The sequence below is a fragment of the Harpegnathos saltator genome, unplaced genomic scaffold (assembly GCF_003227715.2).
Source record: "Harpegnathos saltator strain DR-91 unplaced genomic scaffold, Hsal_v8.6 scaffold2, whole genome shotgun sequence".
Lineage (NCBI taxonomy): Eukaryota > Metazoa > Arthropoda > Insecta > Hymenoptera > Formicidae > Harpegnathos > Harpegnathos saltator.
Genome location: NW_020229983.1, coordinates 582,818 through 600,000, shown reverse-complemented (window position 1 = coordinate 600,000; position 17,183 = coordinate 582,818). Strand labels below are relative to the sequence as shown.

Here is a 17,183-nt window from a genome sequence, read left to right as displayed (position 1 = left end):
AAAAATTATTAATGTTGGCTCCGGAAACGCGGCGCCGTCATGTTCCGTCATCTACGCAGGGGGCAACGAGACATGGTATGGCGGAGGGAGAGGAAGAGGCAGAGAGAGAGAGAGAGAGAGAGAGAGAGAGAGAGAGAGAGAGAGAGAGAGAAAGAGAGAGAGGGAAGGTCCGCGGACGATCCTTTTAAGTAACGTTTTGTCTGCAATATCGCGAAAGATAAGCCAGACAAAAAGCGGTCGGCTTGTTAATTCTTGTAGGTACTTAAGTCAACATGCTAACGGTCGTCTCGAGTGGCCGTACGATAGCCGAGGGTCTGCCGACCTATGCAGTACGGGGTGCGCGCGGTCGTGTACACAGGGAAATATGTGTATGGGAGTACGTCTGCACCACCACACGGTCGCGCGAACGCGCGTGCTTGAGTTTGCTTCTTCAGGCTCGCACACGCAGGACGCGCGGAATAAATGTCAAGGTACACGCACGGTATGCCCGTGGCCGAGCGCCGTATCGAGTCGTCGTATTTTCGTAGCTTTAGGGATCGTCAAAGACCGCCTACTCGCGAAGAGTCGGACACTCTTGTCGGATTATCGCGAGGGTTATATTTCGGGGATTACCCCGCGTAAGGAAAAAAAGAAGAAGAAGAAGAAGAAGAAAGAGGAAGAGGAGAAGGAGGAGGAGGAGGAGAAGGAGGAGGAAAGGAAAAAGCAAGAAAAGAAAAGAAACAAAGGTGGCCTGGAGTACTGATCCTTAGATTCATCTTGCAGGGTTATGCTTACTTTCGTCGCGGCGCGCGCGAGAAGCAAATTTGAAATTTAAAATAATTCTTGAATATTAATGGCGTGTTGGTAAAGGGTTTCACGCGGTTAAGTCGTTGTGTATTTTCCAATTGCTTTGTATCGCCGGCCTGACACCTCACTAATGTAGCTCCGCCGGCGCGATTTATTAAGACATTCCGTCGCTTCCGCATAATGAAACCGCAATTAGAGATATGCAAAATACCGCTTATATCATCCGTAGAAAGTGGGAGGCACGGAGCAAAGATGCCGTCTGAATTGTGAAATGCTTGGAGGGATTCCAATATTAACTGGTGGAATGCTGCTGGAAATAATGGAAAGGAAATGGTCTCGCGGTGTGCTGACGGTAGAGAAAACGACTTTTCCGCGAACGGGCGACCGGAGACCACATATCGAAGTATCGATAAAATTCTATTTCGCGCAAATAAAAAAGAACAGAAATCTCACGACTCTCGTTTCTCGAGGTAAAGTAATTTCGGCTTGGGTAAACCGTTTCTGACGAGTTTCGAGACGCGCGCGCGCGCTCGTTCGCTCGCTCGCGGAGGATATCGTTTATTCGAGCGCACACCTCAGGCAGGATGCATCTCGGGGATGATTCGTCTGGGCGCACACGCGACGGTCCACCACCGAGCGTTCAAGCGGCTCTCATTCCTCTCATTCGGCGCGTCAGAGTTGAATCGATCAGCGCTGATAAAACTTTCTCGCCCGATGGCCGCCGACGCCGACGCGTCGGGAGACTGCCGCGAGGAAGCTCCGCGAAGAACAGAGTGAGAGAAGTGCGCGCGAAGCGCGATGGCGGATCTCTCGAGTACGCGCGCCCGTGGTTAAGAAGCGAGGCAGTTAAAGAGCACGATGAAGTAAGAAGTTGCTGCGGTAAAACCGCAAGCGCGCCGCGAAGCCGGGCGCAACGGAGCAGGAGCAGTAATTCCTTTCTTCCAAAAAGAAAAGGCGGTAAAAACAGCGATTAAGGCTTTTAGCTGGAATACCGGCTCCACGTGCTTCTTCTCCGCGATGCGTGTAGTAGACGAGGCCGCGGCCCCTCTGGACGTCGTTGGAAGAAACGGTTCATGGGTTCGGTCTCTAGTTTCCACCCTGCTGAGCAGCTTTCCCGGGACTCTGCGGTTTCTCCATGCTATAAATACTGACACCGAAGACCGGCCAGAGAGACGGAGAGACAGACAGAGAGAGAGACAGAGAGAGAGAGAGAGAGAGAGAGAGAGAGAGAGAGAGAGAGAGAACGCGCGCACGGGAAGAAATGAGAATAACGCGAGGAGGACTGGCGGCAGGGAAGGAGCGCAAAGAATGAGAGAGAAAGAGAGAGAGAGAGAGAGAGGGGGCAGGAGGAAAGAGAGAGAGAGAGAGAGAGAGAGAGAGAGAGAGAGAGAGAGATACGCACGCGAAAGTAGTAGCCGGACGTGCAAGGGTGGAGACGAAGAAGAAGGATGTTGAAAGGCGGTCGAGGAGAAGAGCGGGGTCGAGCGCGCAATTCTTTCTCCATCCAAGTGCTTTTCGTTCGAAAAATGGAGTTTCATGGCCTGGGAAGTCGCGTCCACTATGAGTCCGGCCGGCTAATTACATTCGTCTGATCTTTGCTCGCTCGAACTACTTGGTGCTCGCGCGACGGGAGCGCGAACACGTCCCGAACCGTGAATCAAGCACAGCGGATCTCTGTTCACGGGGTTTTTTTACCGATGCGGACTTTTCGTTCCTTCTTCCTTTGTGTACATTCTCTCTCTCTGTCTGTCTGTCTCTCTCTCTCTCTCTCTCTCTCTCTCTCTCTCTCAAGCAACACCAAAAATCCTACCTCGAGGGTCGAGTGTTCCTTAAATGGCGGATTACTGCATGATTCCGCGCGTCCTGTATTCCCTCTTCAGCTTAATCGCATTACAGATAAACTCGATCTCGCTTTTACAACGCTCTGTATATTCCCGCGCACTCGTAAAGTACACAGAGAGGAAATGGACGCTGCATTATTTCGCAACGAAGCGATGAGGAACGCCCGGTATTTCTGTGCAAGTTGGCAGCCGGATCTACGGAGAGAGACGGCGGAGTAATATAATTGAATGGCGTTTAATTAAAAGTCAAACCTCTTCGCCCTTCGTCGCGTCGCGTCGCGCACGATAAAACCGCGTTGAGCGGGGGGTGTAACACGCGCGCGCGGTGTCCTCCCTCCGCGCGCGTCGGACAATCGCAAAGACATTTTTATTCGCGACAGCCGGCGCGGCGGGGCGGGGCGCGTAGTTACCGATCGTTTTATAGGAAAGCGTTCGATAACGCTCTCGTAAAATAGAGAGGAAAATATTGAATGACGAGGCGGGAGTGGAAAACGTCAGTGTCACGCGACAGCGGTAGGGACATTTCACGCCGCGGATTGACAGCAACGGAAATATTCTCCTGTCCCTATGAAGATTACGCGAATGGATCGGCCTTTCGCTCGATTCCCAGCGGACCGTGCGATAGCGCGCGGTATCCTCGGTGGATATTTTATGGGATTCCGGGAGAGGTAACTTCAAATTACGCTTTCTCACTTCCCTCTCACGAGCGCGCGCCCGCTCGAGGATTTCACTCCAACTTTACTCGCGGATCCGTTGGCGAGTTACGGCGATCGCCGGGGCAGATCGTTAGCGGAATTTTCCGACCGTCCTTCACGCATCGGCGGCGGCCAGCCGGCGAGCCGCCGAGCCGCCGAGCATTCGGCCAAAGGGAGTTTAATATTTACACGGCGGCATTTAAATGTCACGTCACGCTCGATCGTTGCGCTGAAACGCGTGCGTATTGAATCTCCCATCGAATTAAAACGCGTCGAAGCGACAGCGATAAGAGTTTTACGGTGAATAAAGAGCGTGCTGCTGCCTGTCATACGCCGATATTGCACATCGAGAGCACGGCTCTGTTGACACAGCAAGAACAATAACAACGGCAGCAACAATAGCGGCGGAGGAGGAGAAGGAGGAGGAGGGAAAAGGGATTAGAAAGAGAAAAAAACGTTACAAGAGCCGCGCGCGCGCGCGCGCGCACGCTTTGTCGCCAGTCATTGTGGATATTATAGGATATTAACGAGCCGATCGTGCATACGCGCGCGTTATCAAAAATCGCCGACGCCGTCACGTCATGACCTATCGATCATAAGTCATGGTGGATGTACAATGCTCGCTGGTCCGCGACTAACGCCCGAACCTGTCGCTATTATACGTCCGGTGTTTCGCCGTTTGTATTGCGATTATCATGCTCATACACACGGCATACAACAGTCGCGCGACAACGCAAAGCGCTGCTGCCGGTTGGGGCCCTATTGTGGTTCTCGGTCCGACATGTTGGTAACGAGCTGATCATTGTTATAACTCACGTTGTCGCGTATATATTATATTATATACGCGATGTATGTACGCACGTATGTACGGACGGTACCGCGTACATGGACCGCCGCGTTTGGCTATCGCGTTTAGGTAAGACACGAGTTTGTCGACACGGTACGACAGAACGGACAGAGCGATACGATCGACTAACTGACTTTGCCCGCGACTCGTCCGAACGCGCCCATGCGGCATCGATCGATCGGCATAAATCACTATCGCTCGCCGCTCCACGCTCCATTAGATGCGATTATTGAAGTCCCTCACGGCGCGCGAGGCGCTCTTCCTTCCATCGGTTCGGGCGGGAAACAGTCGCATCTTTAATCGCGGGGATCCTTCGCGCGAGCGGAACTTCTGCGTCCCTCGGATACCCTCCTTGATACACGCGATTATGCGCGAAATGTTAGTCGGCAATCACGAATATATCACGAACAATAAACAGGTGTCAGACGAGATGTGGAGTGAACTTGGGACTTTTTCCGTTAACCTTTGTTAACTTTGGACAGTACGCGCGTATATCTCGGCTACTATAATGCCGCGGAATATACGACGCGCCACGGACAAACGTCGATTCGTTTCTCCCGTTCGCGGTTCAATGTCCAATGTGTGCAATCGGCTTTTTCATAATAAATGTCAGAGGCAGTTTCGCTGAGACGTGTGCACTGCTGAGTGGCATTAATCGATTTCACGTTGAGAACATTATGCAACGTCGATAGCTATTTCGAGCAGTTTGGCACGCACAGGTGAAGCAGAGGAGCTGTAGGAACTTGCGTATTTCTCGAAATATCGCAGGGTAAGAGCAGACGTGAATAATTAATCGCGAATCGACTATGAAGCGGACCGCATAAGCTTGAGAGAGAGAGAGAGAGGGAGAGAGAGAGAGACAGAGAGAGAGAGAGAGAGAGAGGGGGGGGGGGGAGAGAGAGAGAGAGAGAGAGCAGTTGAGAAAAGGAGCTATTATACGTGACGTTTAGCAGTAAATAAATTAGAAGGTAGCGATATTGTAATGACTATCGCGTGCCAATATTACGGTGAGACGACACAATAGCACGAATAATGTGCTTTAAAAAAAAAGAAAGAAGATTATATACATATACGAGGTGTTCGGGATCTTTTGGAAACGAAAAATTGTTGTGAAAATTAGTCAGATCAAACTGAGGAGAAAAATTATGTACCATTTGCAAAAATCGCAATAGTTTTTATTAAGTTGTCAATGATCATGACCACATCTAGAAGTTCTTTTAATCAATAATTGATAACTATACTTATATCTATCGCTAGACACAATAGCCGTCATATATAAGATCGGTCATTCTGAAGAAAAGTTCTTTATCATTTTGCAAATAAGTACGCAAATTTTCATATTATCAATTTAAAAGAGCTTCTAGATGTGATCATTTTCAATCATATTAATAACTTAATAACTATTGCGATTTTGACGAAATGAAGCTTGACTTTTCTTCTCAGTCTGATCTGATTAATCTTCACAATTTTTCGTTCCCAAAAGATTCCGGACATCCAATGTGTGTTTATGTGTATGTATATATATATATTTAAATAATTCTCGACGAAAGATTCATCTGTCTCTGAGAGGTACATTAACATTCAATTTGTTGTTCGTGGGCGCAAGATCAAAGTAACGGGATATTTCTCTCAGTGCTGGCCGAGTAATACTCGCTCCCTCCCACAGATATAATACTACACGCTGCGTAAGATACAAACTGTGAAATATAAATACGATAATATGGCGCAACGTGAGAACGTTGAGGTGGAGCATCGCCGAAAGTCTCATATAGTCGCGTACATAAGCGTTTTACTTTCGTACAGGGCGTATTAAAATTCCATTTACGGAAGTTGTCGTTTGTAACCGAGATCAAAGCTACAAAATATTTATCCCCACCCGTCAGAGCGGATATGTCGCCCCTCTTAGAGAATATCTAACAAGGATACGTGATATATAAAAGTGAATTTGCGGGACGGCGGGAAATTTTGTGAAATGTATCAACATCATTAGTTTATCGGATATTATAGTGAGCATATCATGAGATGTAGTGTTAAATGTACTTTACTAATGTAGTTATTTCATCACCGTGTTTGATTACCTACCTACACCGACAGCTGCACGCTGTTGCGTAATAATACTGAGCTTTTTATCACGCACATGTACGTTTGTATACATGTATCTTTGAGGTTCTTCATAAAAATAATATATTTAGCTGTGCGTATAGGTTATAATGTATCGATAATCGATTTCATTTCGCCGGTTATTTATTCATTCCGGCATGCCGCGGGAACGCGTTCGCAACAACGCATTTGTATTACTAACACATTTTCGAAAATGTACGGCGTAGTAAAGTCAAAGTACTCACTCGTCTATTCCCAATTACGAAGTACCGGAGTGGGCAGCATCTCGATGTTCCCTCCGCCGCGACGCCAAATACCGTGACTGAAGCACTATGGTCTGCGGAAACATGCTTGCCACTGTGTCTCTCGCTGCGAGAACAAATTAATTTATTATTTCACAATGTTCAAGTTAACAATATTCCGGAGGAATAGCGGTCAATAATAAAGGTGCATACCGCGTAGCTGAGGCAGTCGCAGCTCGAGCAGTGCGGCTCGGCGAAGTCGAACAAATTGAGGTTATGATAGGAAACGAGAATCCCCAGGAACGGCGAAGCAGGAATGCTCCAGGTGAGAGGAAACGATCGAAGGAGAAAGAGGAAAGAGAAACGGCCGAGAATGCGTACAGGGCGGACAGAACGAATACGCGAATGAACGGGAGCACGAGAATGAAAAACGGACAAAGCGCCAAGAGACATTGTGGAGATGAGGAAAGGAAAGGAAACAATGCGGAAGCAAATGGACGCGGACAGGAAGTGAGAGAAATAGAAAGAGAGAGAGAGAGAGAGAGAGAGAGAGAGAGAGAGAGAGAGAGAGAGAGAGAGAGAAGGCACGCGGGGCAAAGTGCGAGAGGGAAGAACGAGGGAACGTGCAAAGCGACGGGCACGGAGACGACGGTAAGGCAAGGCAAGGCAAGACAAGGCAAGGCAAGGCAAGGCGAGGCGAGGCAAGGCAAGGCAAGGCAAAGCAAGGCAAGGCAAGGAAAGAACGCGAAAAGGAGAGGGAAAGTAGCGCGCGGGTGAACGCGCGCGGATCGAGCGAGAAGCAGACAGATGCGTAGGATGGCGGATAAGGAGAGCAGAAAGGGAGAGAAAGACGAGCGGACGAACGAGGAAGAGCGAGGAGGAGCGCCGCTTCGCGAGGGCTACGAGCCCGAGAGAGACGAGGACAGACTAGACGCCGCATGCGCGCGGCATGGGTGTATCTTCGGCTTTCCCCCTCTAGCGGTCGCCCGCTGCTTCGCGCCTCTACCCCCGCGCCCGCCGCTCGACTCAGTCACCGGGCCGATTCGCAGGCGTAGGGTTTCCGCGCTTTTTCGCTCCGTTCCGCTCTCGTTCGTGGAAAAGCCCGAGCGCTCGTTTACCGTTTTTTCGCGGCACCGGCCGATCACGGGGTTAACGACGACGGTGTCCGTACACGCGGCGTGCCTCGTTTCTCGCCTCGGAGAGAAACAGACAGACACAGCTCTGGCAAGAGTGGGCAAGTGAGAGACAGAGACAGAGAAAGAGAGAGGGAGAAGAGGGAGAGAGAGAGAGAGATAGAAAGAGACGTGCGCGTGAGAGTGCCCCAGTTTCTGTGCGGTCACATGTGGACGTGGAGCAGCGTAGCGCCGCGAGGGGGCAAACGCAACGCGCTGAAGTTAGCGCCTCGTCGTTATCGGTTAACCGTCGTCGTCGTTCGGGATCTACGGTGATTTTCAGTCGAGTGCAAATTCGCGCGGAATCTCCTTGGCTCGTGTGTGCGCGCGTGCTGATATCGCTTGGAGTTGTGCGAGATCACCACCAGCCTGGTGAGTGAGGCATGTTTTTGCGCAGCGAGTTTGGTGTCGACGACCGAACGAAAGAGACGATGCGTGACCGATGACAACTGTTTCCCGGCGCGAGGAGATTCGATTTTTCGCGAGGTGATCCGTAACCTCAATTTCGCCGGCGCCATCACGGAGAGGAGGGCTTCGTCGATGCCGCTCGTCTCGACGAAGACGCGCCCGGCTCTCGTCCGTGTTCTCGTGCGGGGTTATGTTTACGTGACGACGCTGCGGGTACCGTTGCGCGCGGGGTGGCGGGCGGGATTCGAACGCGTACGAGCGTGTCCCGGTGAAGATTGAGCGTGTGCGATTGATGGCGGGAGTTTCGAGCGCGCACGCCTTACGCCTTACGCACGCTCGGATGCCGTGTTGTTTTGAGTAATTCGTGTTAATTAATCCATCGGTGGAAGGCACGCAGAGCGTGTAGCACGACGACGCGATTGACCGGCGAGACAGAAGGGACTCCGCAGTCGCCGGAGTCGCAGGGCGCCGACCTGGGACACCAGAATGTGAGATCGATCGACAAAGTGCTTCAAGGTCGGCGCGCAACGTCTCATCCGAGCGACGACAATCGTGAAAACGACCGGTCGAGTGATAGCGAGGTGAGTGTTGTTTACGTCGAATGCTCCGCTGAGTGATGGCGTTTCTAGTCACTATGGCGACTGGTGACTCGTAGTAAAGGTTCAATGCTCATCGATGTGCTGTCGCATACTTTTACCGGCTAAAGCCGTGAAGTGGCCGTGAGACCGTTTGTCACTCCGTTCATTATGCCGCCGGGGAAGTATTTGTTCATTCATTGGACGCTCGCGCTCGTGCTGATGGCTCGTAAATAATGACGCAGCTGTCAATAAGGGGAGGAGACATTCTTGTAATTTCGTTTATCGTGTACTCCCCGTTTGTACCGATGTGCGATGTATGGAGAAAGTGCCCGCGCATTCTCTACAAATTTGATCACCGTTCGACGTAGAAGCGGCGAGATGATCGGAGAGAGAGCTCGTGCACTTTCTTATTTTACGCGGCCAGGCATTTTCATCACGTTTGCCCCGAAATGTCGCATTGCGCCTACGTACTTAAATGCGCCCTCATTTTGATGCTGCGAAATGCGCGCACACACACACACACACACACACATGTGTGTGCGTGTAAGCATTTGATACAATTTTGTACGCCTATGCACCAGGCTTGTTCAGCGGTGTTTGTGTTGTTTCACATTTACAAGTGCTCTATAAACAACGAGCGTGATAAAACAATGCTTCTCGTGAAACGCAGTCACATTCTGAGAGTCTGTTTACGTTGCATGATTTTTAAACAGTACCGTACAGCTCGCGTTGAGCTTTTGTGCGCATGCTGTCTTTATGTAGCGCCATAAGGTCGCGTTATTAACAAGCGTCGTTACACGCGATTAATATGTGCGTTAAAAGATTTATATAGGCTCATATTTTGAACCCTCTTTTATCGTTAGAAGCGACTGTAAAAGTAGCTTGTAAGCTCCCTGATTGTTTGTAAGCCATTTTTAGAGCCGCTTTCAGTGATGAGAGAAAGAGAGAGAGAGAGCTCAGAATATGGGCCGTAGTCAGTAGTCCACTGTGCGATGGAATATTAATCGCCGTGAAAATTATCACGACCATCGCGGCGATTTCTCATATGAGAGAAGCAAATTTCCTCCATTGCGCGTCCTTTTGAACGATATCCTTGACATTCGCGCGCAATAGAGAACGCGGCAGGACGTAAGTAGTGTTTCCCCGACGTACCTATGTATTAAACCACTACATGCTTCTCTTCGGCGCCGCGTCGAAGCTTTTCATACACGCTGGAATGGCACGCTGGCTGCTGATGGTGTGAGAAGAAGAATGCACTCGACGTTGACTACCTTTTAGCAGTGCATCCTCGCAGTTATTCGATGCGTGCGGGAGACAGCATGTATGAGACACGAAGAGTATTAAGTTATGGAGCTTTTATTACGTTTATGGGATTTATGTTCGAAGACGATATGCGCGACGACGTCGTCGTCGTCGTCGTCGTCGTCGTCGTCGTCGTCGTCGTCGTCGTCGTCGTCGTCGTCGTCGTCGTCGTCGTCGTCGTCGTCTAGCCGCCGTCGTAGCGGCTCCGAAATGACCTACTCGCAATGGCGTCTCCAATATATCGCGGCAAATATTTGTTCTTGTGTTCCTTGTCGTGCTTATCCTTCGCAACGTTCACCGTGCGTAATCTGTTTGTACGTGTAACTAGCTACGCTTCGGATCAATGGAGGACACGTAACGCTGAGCTAAAACGCGTAATAATATCGCATTCCACGGTGCTGTAGAGCGCATAATTCGTCGGTACCGATAAACGCGCGCGCTCTCCTTACTCCGGAACGTTAACACAAACGTGATGTACGTTTATGAAAGCGTCTAATTTTTTTTCACAAAGTTCTCTGTTTTGCGTGCTTTTGCTTGACTTTTTTCTCACAGGCGTTTTCGGAATTCTCTGCGTCACGTATGGTTATTTCTCCACTGCTCATAGCAGATTGTCGCTCTACGTGTATTTGTCTCTCTCTCTCTCTCTCTCTCTCTCTCTGTGTTTCTTCTTTTCCGTCCCTTTCCCCCTTTCGCTTTCGCGACCTGAATTCTTACTTTAGCGATTACGTGCGGGTTACAATGGCCTTTGTCGGTACTCCGTTTCGGTGGTATTGCTGTTCTATCTCTTTTTTTAAGGGCGGATAGAGCCGGGGATGGAGGTTGACGCGGTGCTCGCTCGATTACAAATGTGAAATCGATCTCTCATTGTCGGGGAATCGGCGACCACGTAGCCGCTGCCACTAAATCGATCCTCGGCAGATAGGACCGACCGAGAACGAGCGGACGAACGAACGAACGAACGAACGAACGAACGAACGAACGAACGAACGGTCTTTCTCGTTCACGAGGAAGAACGAAGTCTCGTTAGTCACGCTGGTAATCAAGGCTCCGCTTCGATTTCTGTTCAAATTGCTTTCGGTGTCTTTGCAGAAAAAGAGAGGTTGAACCCTCGCAAAACCTCGTGTAACCAGCCCGGAAACGTGTCTTATGCAAATCAGCCCTCTTTTTCGAGTTGCCGCGAGCACACGCGAATCAGCGGCTCAAAGAGGCCTAATTTCGCATGCTTTGAAATTTAAGCGCCTCGGAGCTTGCGCGCGAGTAGAATGCAACGTTCGGTCGTGCAAGTTGTAAGCTCCAGCGTCACGGTGTTGCAAGTCTCAGTCACGCTGGCTCGTTAGACGTCTTTCTCGCTTCAGCTTTCGCTCCCTGCCTTCTGCTCTCAAGGATCGGACTAGCAAGCTCGCGGAGTGTATTTTCACGTTCTGGAAATAGAGGTAGTCGACTAAATTAGCTGATTGATCAAAGTGACTCACTGGCGGCTACGGCGGAATCATCGGCGAAAAGAATATCCTCGGAGCTTACGCGAACGCGTGCGTTTTCGATTGCGTGTAACGCGTTGAGTACACTATATCCAATTAACAAAGGGTACATCGCTAGCTGCTCATACGTGTGTTTTGTACGTACGCGTTGTACTATAGCATGCCCGATCAAAGTACGTGCTCTATAATCAGCTGCATTTTCGCGACGAGCGTGTTCCCTCTCGGCTTTTGCGCGCCAATAACAATCGGGAAGCCGGCAATCTCCGAAGCTCAAACAGACAATCACTTCTAAATACAGTTGGAGGGTGTTTTGATTCGAAACACTCTAACACGGAATTGCTTTGGTCGCGGGGCTATTTAACCAGTGAACGACTTCAAAGTCGCTCGAAATGTTTACTCACGAGCGTGAAAGTGAGAGGGTGAGAGGAATAGAGGGGAAGGGGCGAGAGAATGTGGGAGAGAGAGAGAGAGAGAGAGAGAGAGAGAGAGAGAGAGAGAGAGAGAGAGAGAGAGAGAGAGAGAGAGAGAGAAAGAGAGAGAGTGAGGAAAAGAGAGAATGAATGTGTTGGGAAGGAGGGGAGAACACAAACATACAGAATGGCCACGAGGATGAAATACGAAATGTTACAGGAATATATAATATAGTTATATAAACTTGTTACATATTCCTGATGTGGATAAAAGTGAATGAAGAGCTCGCTAAGACGCGGCAAGCATGCTGGAAGCGAGCAGCTTGCTTTCCAACCGAGTAATACGTACTTTTTGTTTATAATTTTTCGTTCGTAGGCAGAACACCGTCACGGAGATTATATAACAATCATTTCGCCTCGTAGACATCGCTTTTATTTATCGCATCCACCTAAGGATTTTGCTTTCAGCGTTGGCCATTTTTTTTGTATATTTTGTTTTCAAATGTTGCTCGTTAGTTAATTCGCTCGCGAACAGTTCGCTTCCCCCCCCCCCCCGCTCCCAAAGCTCTCTTTCCGGCGTTGCATTTATTCGTGAGAAAAAGCGTGCGCTGTTTTACACCGGACTACATTAAATTTCGGGATTGCCCGGTAAAGAGAATCCGCATTATACATACGCACATTTATTCCCGCCCCCGCGGAGTCTTTGGGTATCTATTAGGAAAAGTTCGGCCAGCCTTGGCGCGAGGAAGTTTATTTAACCGGGGTGGGGTGGAGGGGGAGCGCAAAGTGCGATTGTCACGGCAGTTTCCAGGTTGTCGCTCCATTCCATTCGCTCTTTCGGCCGTACATGAAACCGGCGCTCCTTCGTTCCCATAGATATCGTCCCGGATGCAATGGAGGTATTGGAAAATAATGAAGAGGTTCGCCCTCACAGCTGTTGAGTCACCGCGCGGCTCGATGGCGGTCTGTCGATGACAACGAGGTAATTACTTTTCAAACAGCAGACGTGCAAATGAACGGCGGTTTAATCTGTCGATAATATCCCAGCATCGTTACCGCGTTTTTATTTCTCTTCCTCTCTTTCTCCGCGGCAACAACGTTTGCCGACTGCTACTACCGCCGCGTGTGTGTATGTATGTGTGTGTGTGTGTGTGTGCACGCGCGCTCGCGCAAATTCTCCGCGCAGATTTAATCCTCTCACAAAGATTGCCCGCGCACGAACAAAACGAAATAGTTTTTCACCGCTGCTGGATTATGTTCTCTTTTTGTTTCCCGATCGCGGTTTTCGATATGCAACTACGTCCGTTAAAACGAACCTCGAAAATAGCCGGAATGTCTCTTGACTCGCATTACGCATCAGCATGCGATTTTCGGAGAATTGAAAGAATAACTAAATACATAGAGCTTACGTTATTTTTTAGTCGCGCTACTCTTTCCCTTGTTTGCGTTAACGTTATCGAGAGAGAGAGAGAGAGAGAGGGAGAGGGAGAGAGAGAGAGAGGGGGGAGGAAGGGAGACAGGAAGGGAGCAAGAAAAGAGGCGTGCGCGATTTTACGGGGCGCTTATTGCCTCCCCTCCTTCCCCCCTCTATTGTTCCGCTCGCGAGTTAATGATTGTCGTTGCGTGAACGGACTCACTTAAACGATCGTTTCTTCTCTATACGCGCGGCGAACCGGCGTGTTATTGCGACAAAAACAATTTAAGGCCCGGGCGGCGGTGGCGTGTCCGCCGATAAATCTCGACTTATTGAACGCGTAGCTCAGTTTTGAAGCTCACCCACGGCCTCCACGACGGCATTGCTCGTGCGCCGTGATACGTCATAAGTCACAGCTGGTAGCACGTTGCGACGACATCATCCCCCTACCTCGGGGCTGTTTCGTTCTCCGCTCGTCCACCCCCTGCCTTCCACCGTGGACTTAGCCCCATGCTGGAGTCTGGCCTAGACGTAATAGTCCCATTAACCGGTTCTGTATCTTAGCAACCCAACCTCCGCCACCCTCGCGGCCCCTCGTTTATTGCGCTCTATGATTGATACTGTAAAATATGGCATGCCACGCGGACGACGGGATGAACGTGCGGACGCTCGCTCTTTCGATCGACCTATCTCTCGGCGGGGTCGGGGCCACTCGATCGCCCGCGAATCTCCGCTGAATAAGCGGCCACGGCCGGATTTACAGCGATTGTAAGTGTGCGGGGGGAAACAGCTGCGGTATAGATATACGTACCGCACGAAATACGCGCGCCGTTCACCCGTACCACCCGGCGATATTTCTTTTGACCACCGTGATGTAAGGAGGGAGCGCCGACGATTAATGTCGATGCCGGTGACACGGAGTTCATACATCATACGCGTCCGACTCTAACGTCGCGTTCGCTTCGGGAATGATCTAATTGCCAAAATTCCGGATAGATTCCGCGCGCGCGATAAGTCCGCGTTTTTCTCCCCCTTTTCTCTCTCTCTCTCTCTCTCTCTCTCTCTCTCTCTCTCTCTCTCTCTCTCTCTCTCTCTCTCTGTGCGTATATTTCGCAACCCATCGGAAAACTTTCCGTTTGTGCGCTCCGCGTTGTTTCTTTTTTTGCTCCGTCCTTGAAATATGGGAACGGGTGTCTCGGTCGGTTACCGCCTACGGCCGGGCATCATTCTTCGCTGTAACTGCTTTCCCTATGCGTGAGTAATGTCGAAGAGAGCGGCCGGCTTAATAACGCTGTCAACCGTGACAGACAACCGCGTGCCGTTTCGGGCGATAACGCGCGAACGAGCGTGCACAAAGTCCGCTTGTTTAGTCCGCGTATTGTCCGAGCAAACGTACGGCTCGGTTCGGCTCGTCGCGTCGCTTGATAGATCGCGCGAGTCGCCGCGCGTGCTTTTTCCTCGCGCTAGCGTGCCGTCGCCGTCGCGTCGGCCTTCTTGCCACCTCCGCTTCATAAATCATACTTCACGAGGACGTTTACCTTGAACCTAATTTCGCCGCGAACAATGATTTCCACGTCGGTCATTAAAAATCACTCCGGGGGTGCGCTAAGTCTCAGGGGTCGTGAGGAGGAGGAGGAGGAGGAGGAGACCCCCGTGGAGTCATGGAAAATATGGCGCCGCGGCTTAAACCGACCTCTTTACGGTGCGGTGCCACGCGCGGACGAATGCTTTGATATCTCTCTCGTAGTCGTCGATCAGCCCTAATTCCCGCACATCGCGCGGTTATGGGACACCGCCTCCCCGTGGAGGCGGAACAGGCCGCTGCAATATATGCGGGTGATCCAAATATATTGCGAGACGATGCTTTACCGCTAGACGTGGCGGGCAAGGACGAGCCGATTCACGAACGATGCTGTCTTTCGCTCTCTCGATTTGCTTCGAATAGTTGCTACCATTTCAGAGCTCACGTATCTTACGTACGAGCGAATGTGTTAACCGTAATTGCTAAAAGTTGCAGCCCCGGTGTGCGTTCCTGTTTAACGCTTAGTTGGAAACACGTAGAAACTCGACGTGGAACGTCGAGAGGTGTCGAGAGAGAACGGAGTGAAAATATGTTTTAGTTGATTTTTTTTTGTTTCGGTCAAAATGTCTGTCTCAAATTTGTAATTCCGACGGGCTGACTTTTTTTTTCGCCCCACCGTAAATTCTCGACGGCGGAGTCATATTATTTTCGCTGTGGCAGTTTTGTATTATTTCACGCACTGTGGATCTCACTACCACGCGGTGTGATTTACGACTTTTGCTAAAGAGAGGCAAACGAGAGGGTGGCTATTTATAAAATGGATCTCCCGTTGAATAACGACGTAAACTCGGATGCGAGCGGCGCGGCGGCACGGGAACGAAGCGTAATACGAACGAAGTAGATTACATGCAAATGAAGAATCGATGCAGATTGTGGACGGCAACTGAAATTGCATTATCCTCTTTGCTATCCGACAAATGTGCGTCATCATTCAACGTGCGCAATAGAACTACATTTCCGCGCGCGCCACCGGTGGACAATGGGGGGACCGTTTCTTCTCGGCCAATACATTACTACGATGGCCGGCGATATGCGGCGCGACGACTGATCGTCCGTGACGCAGTCATCCTTGTGTGACTCTTCACCTCGATATCGCAATCATTTTTCACAGAACCGCGCTGCGTCGCGCGCGGCTAACGACAGCATTGTAAGGGGGGGCTGGCTTTCGCCGGAATATCGTTCCTACTTCTCTTTCGCGCGTTCGTATTCGCTACATACGCACGTGACCTTTAATGCATCACACGTTGACCTCGATCGATCATCCTTTAAGCGCTTTATTGCACAATACTTTAACGCCCGATAACGACTCGCAGGAAATACCTGTCCGACCTGTCGTCGTTCAATTATGGCACGCGTTAACGGGCGCAACGTTATAGAAACAACTGGCTGGTTATTGTTCGTCCTTCGCAATATCCGACGCGGAAAACGCCGCGATTCGTTATTTCTCGAATCCCTTCATCTTCTTCGCCTTTGACGCGGCAAGACGGCCGGCCGGCCATTGAAATATTTTTTTCTTCCTCCGCGGATGTAATTCCCCGTACAAATGGAGGTTGTTCCAGGCGAACTCCCGGGTCACGTCGACGACCTAACTGTTCTGACACTACCCAACCTTTTATACGAAGGGTTACCGCGCGAAAGTTCCACAGAGGGGAAAGGGAGAATCCATAAGCCATCCGAGCCTCTCCACCCCCGACCGGTCATAATGCCCTCTTCGTCTTTCACCCTCTCTCCGCGACTGCATGGACTTGACTATCCTCGATCCTGTCTCGAGCTTCCCGGCTGAGGAAGCTAGCATATTCGCGAGCGTCGTACCATCTGATATCGTATATTTGTCGTTTACATCCAAACAAATATCTCCCCTTTGTAACGCGATGTATATGCGATGCATCATATTTATCTCGATATGTATTCTTGAGGGCGCGGAGTCCTCTCTCTTTCTCTCTCTCTCTCTCTCTCTCTCTCTCTCTCTCTCTCTCTCTCTTCGGCCGCGTACGCGATTCTTTCTGACGTAAAAATCGGGAGTGTGTTTGCGGCGAATCCGCCGATAACACCGGTTACCATTACGCAATTCGTACGTTCGTATTTCCCTTAATTAATGAAGTATTCGCGCGAATATATACACGAGACATGGAGAGTGCACGGCGTATAAATTTTTATTAATTAACTAAAAGGAGGAAAGAGACACCCATGTAATCAGTCGTTGTTTATCTCGGCGGTTATTAAATGATGACGATGATTCGCCCGTGCATTTTGCATGCCGAATTGAACTTTTAATAATCACTCTTCCGCTTTTATACACAATATTAACCAATAACCGACCTCGCGTCT

The 17,183-nt window shown here is 50.2% G+C and overlaps 1 protein-coding gene and 1 long non-coding RNA gene across 3 annotated transcripts in view; one reads left to right on the top strand and one right to left on the bottom strand.

The window, feature by feature from the left end:
* LOC112588358 (uncharacterized) overlaps positions 1-7,065 on the bottom strand; it is a 71,698-nt gene extending 64,633 nt beyond the window's left edge. The window contains exons 1-2 of the long non-coding RNA XR_003112785.1: positions 6,725-7,065; positions 6,515-6,638 (exon numbers count right to left, since the gene is read on the bottom strand). This is a non-coding gene — a long non-coding RNA (uncharacterized LOC112588358). The remainder of the gene's footprint in view (positions 1-6,514; positions 6,639-6,724) is intronic.
* Positions 1-17,183, top strand: part of Sema2a (Semaphorin 2a) — a 430,460-nt gene that overhangs the window by 78,354 nt on the left and 334,923 nt on the right. The window contains exon 1 of one of the 2 annotated variants that reach the window (XM_025297934.1): positions 7,255-8,672. The exons of the other annotated variant lie outside the window; for it this stretch is intronic. The gene's annotated coding sequence lies outside the window, so the exon portion shown is untranslated. Of the gene's footprint in view, positions 1-7,254; positions 8,673-17,183 lie in introns of those variants that run through there. 2 annotated transcript variants of the gene reach the window in all.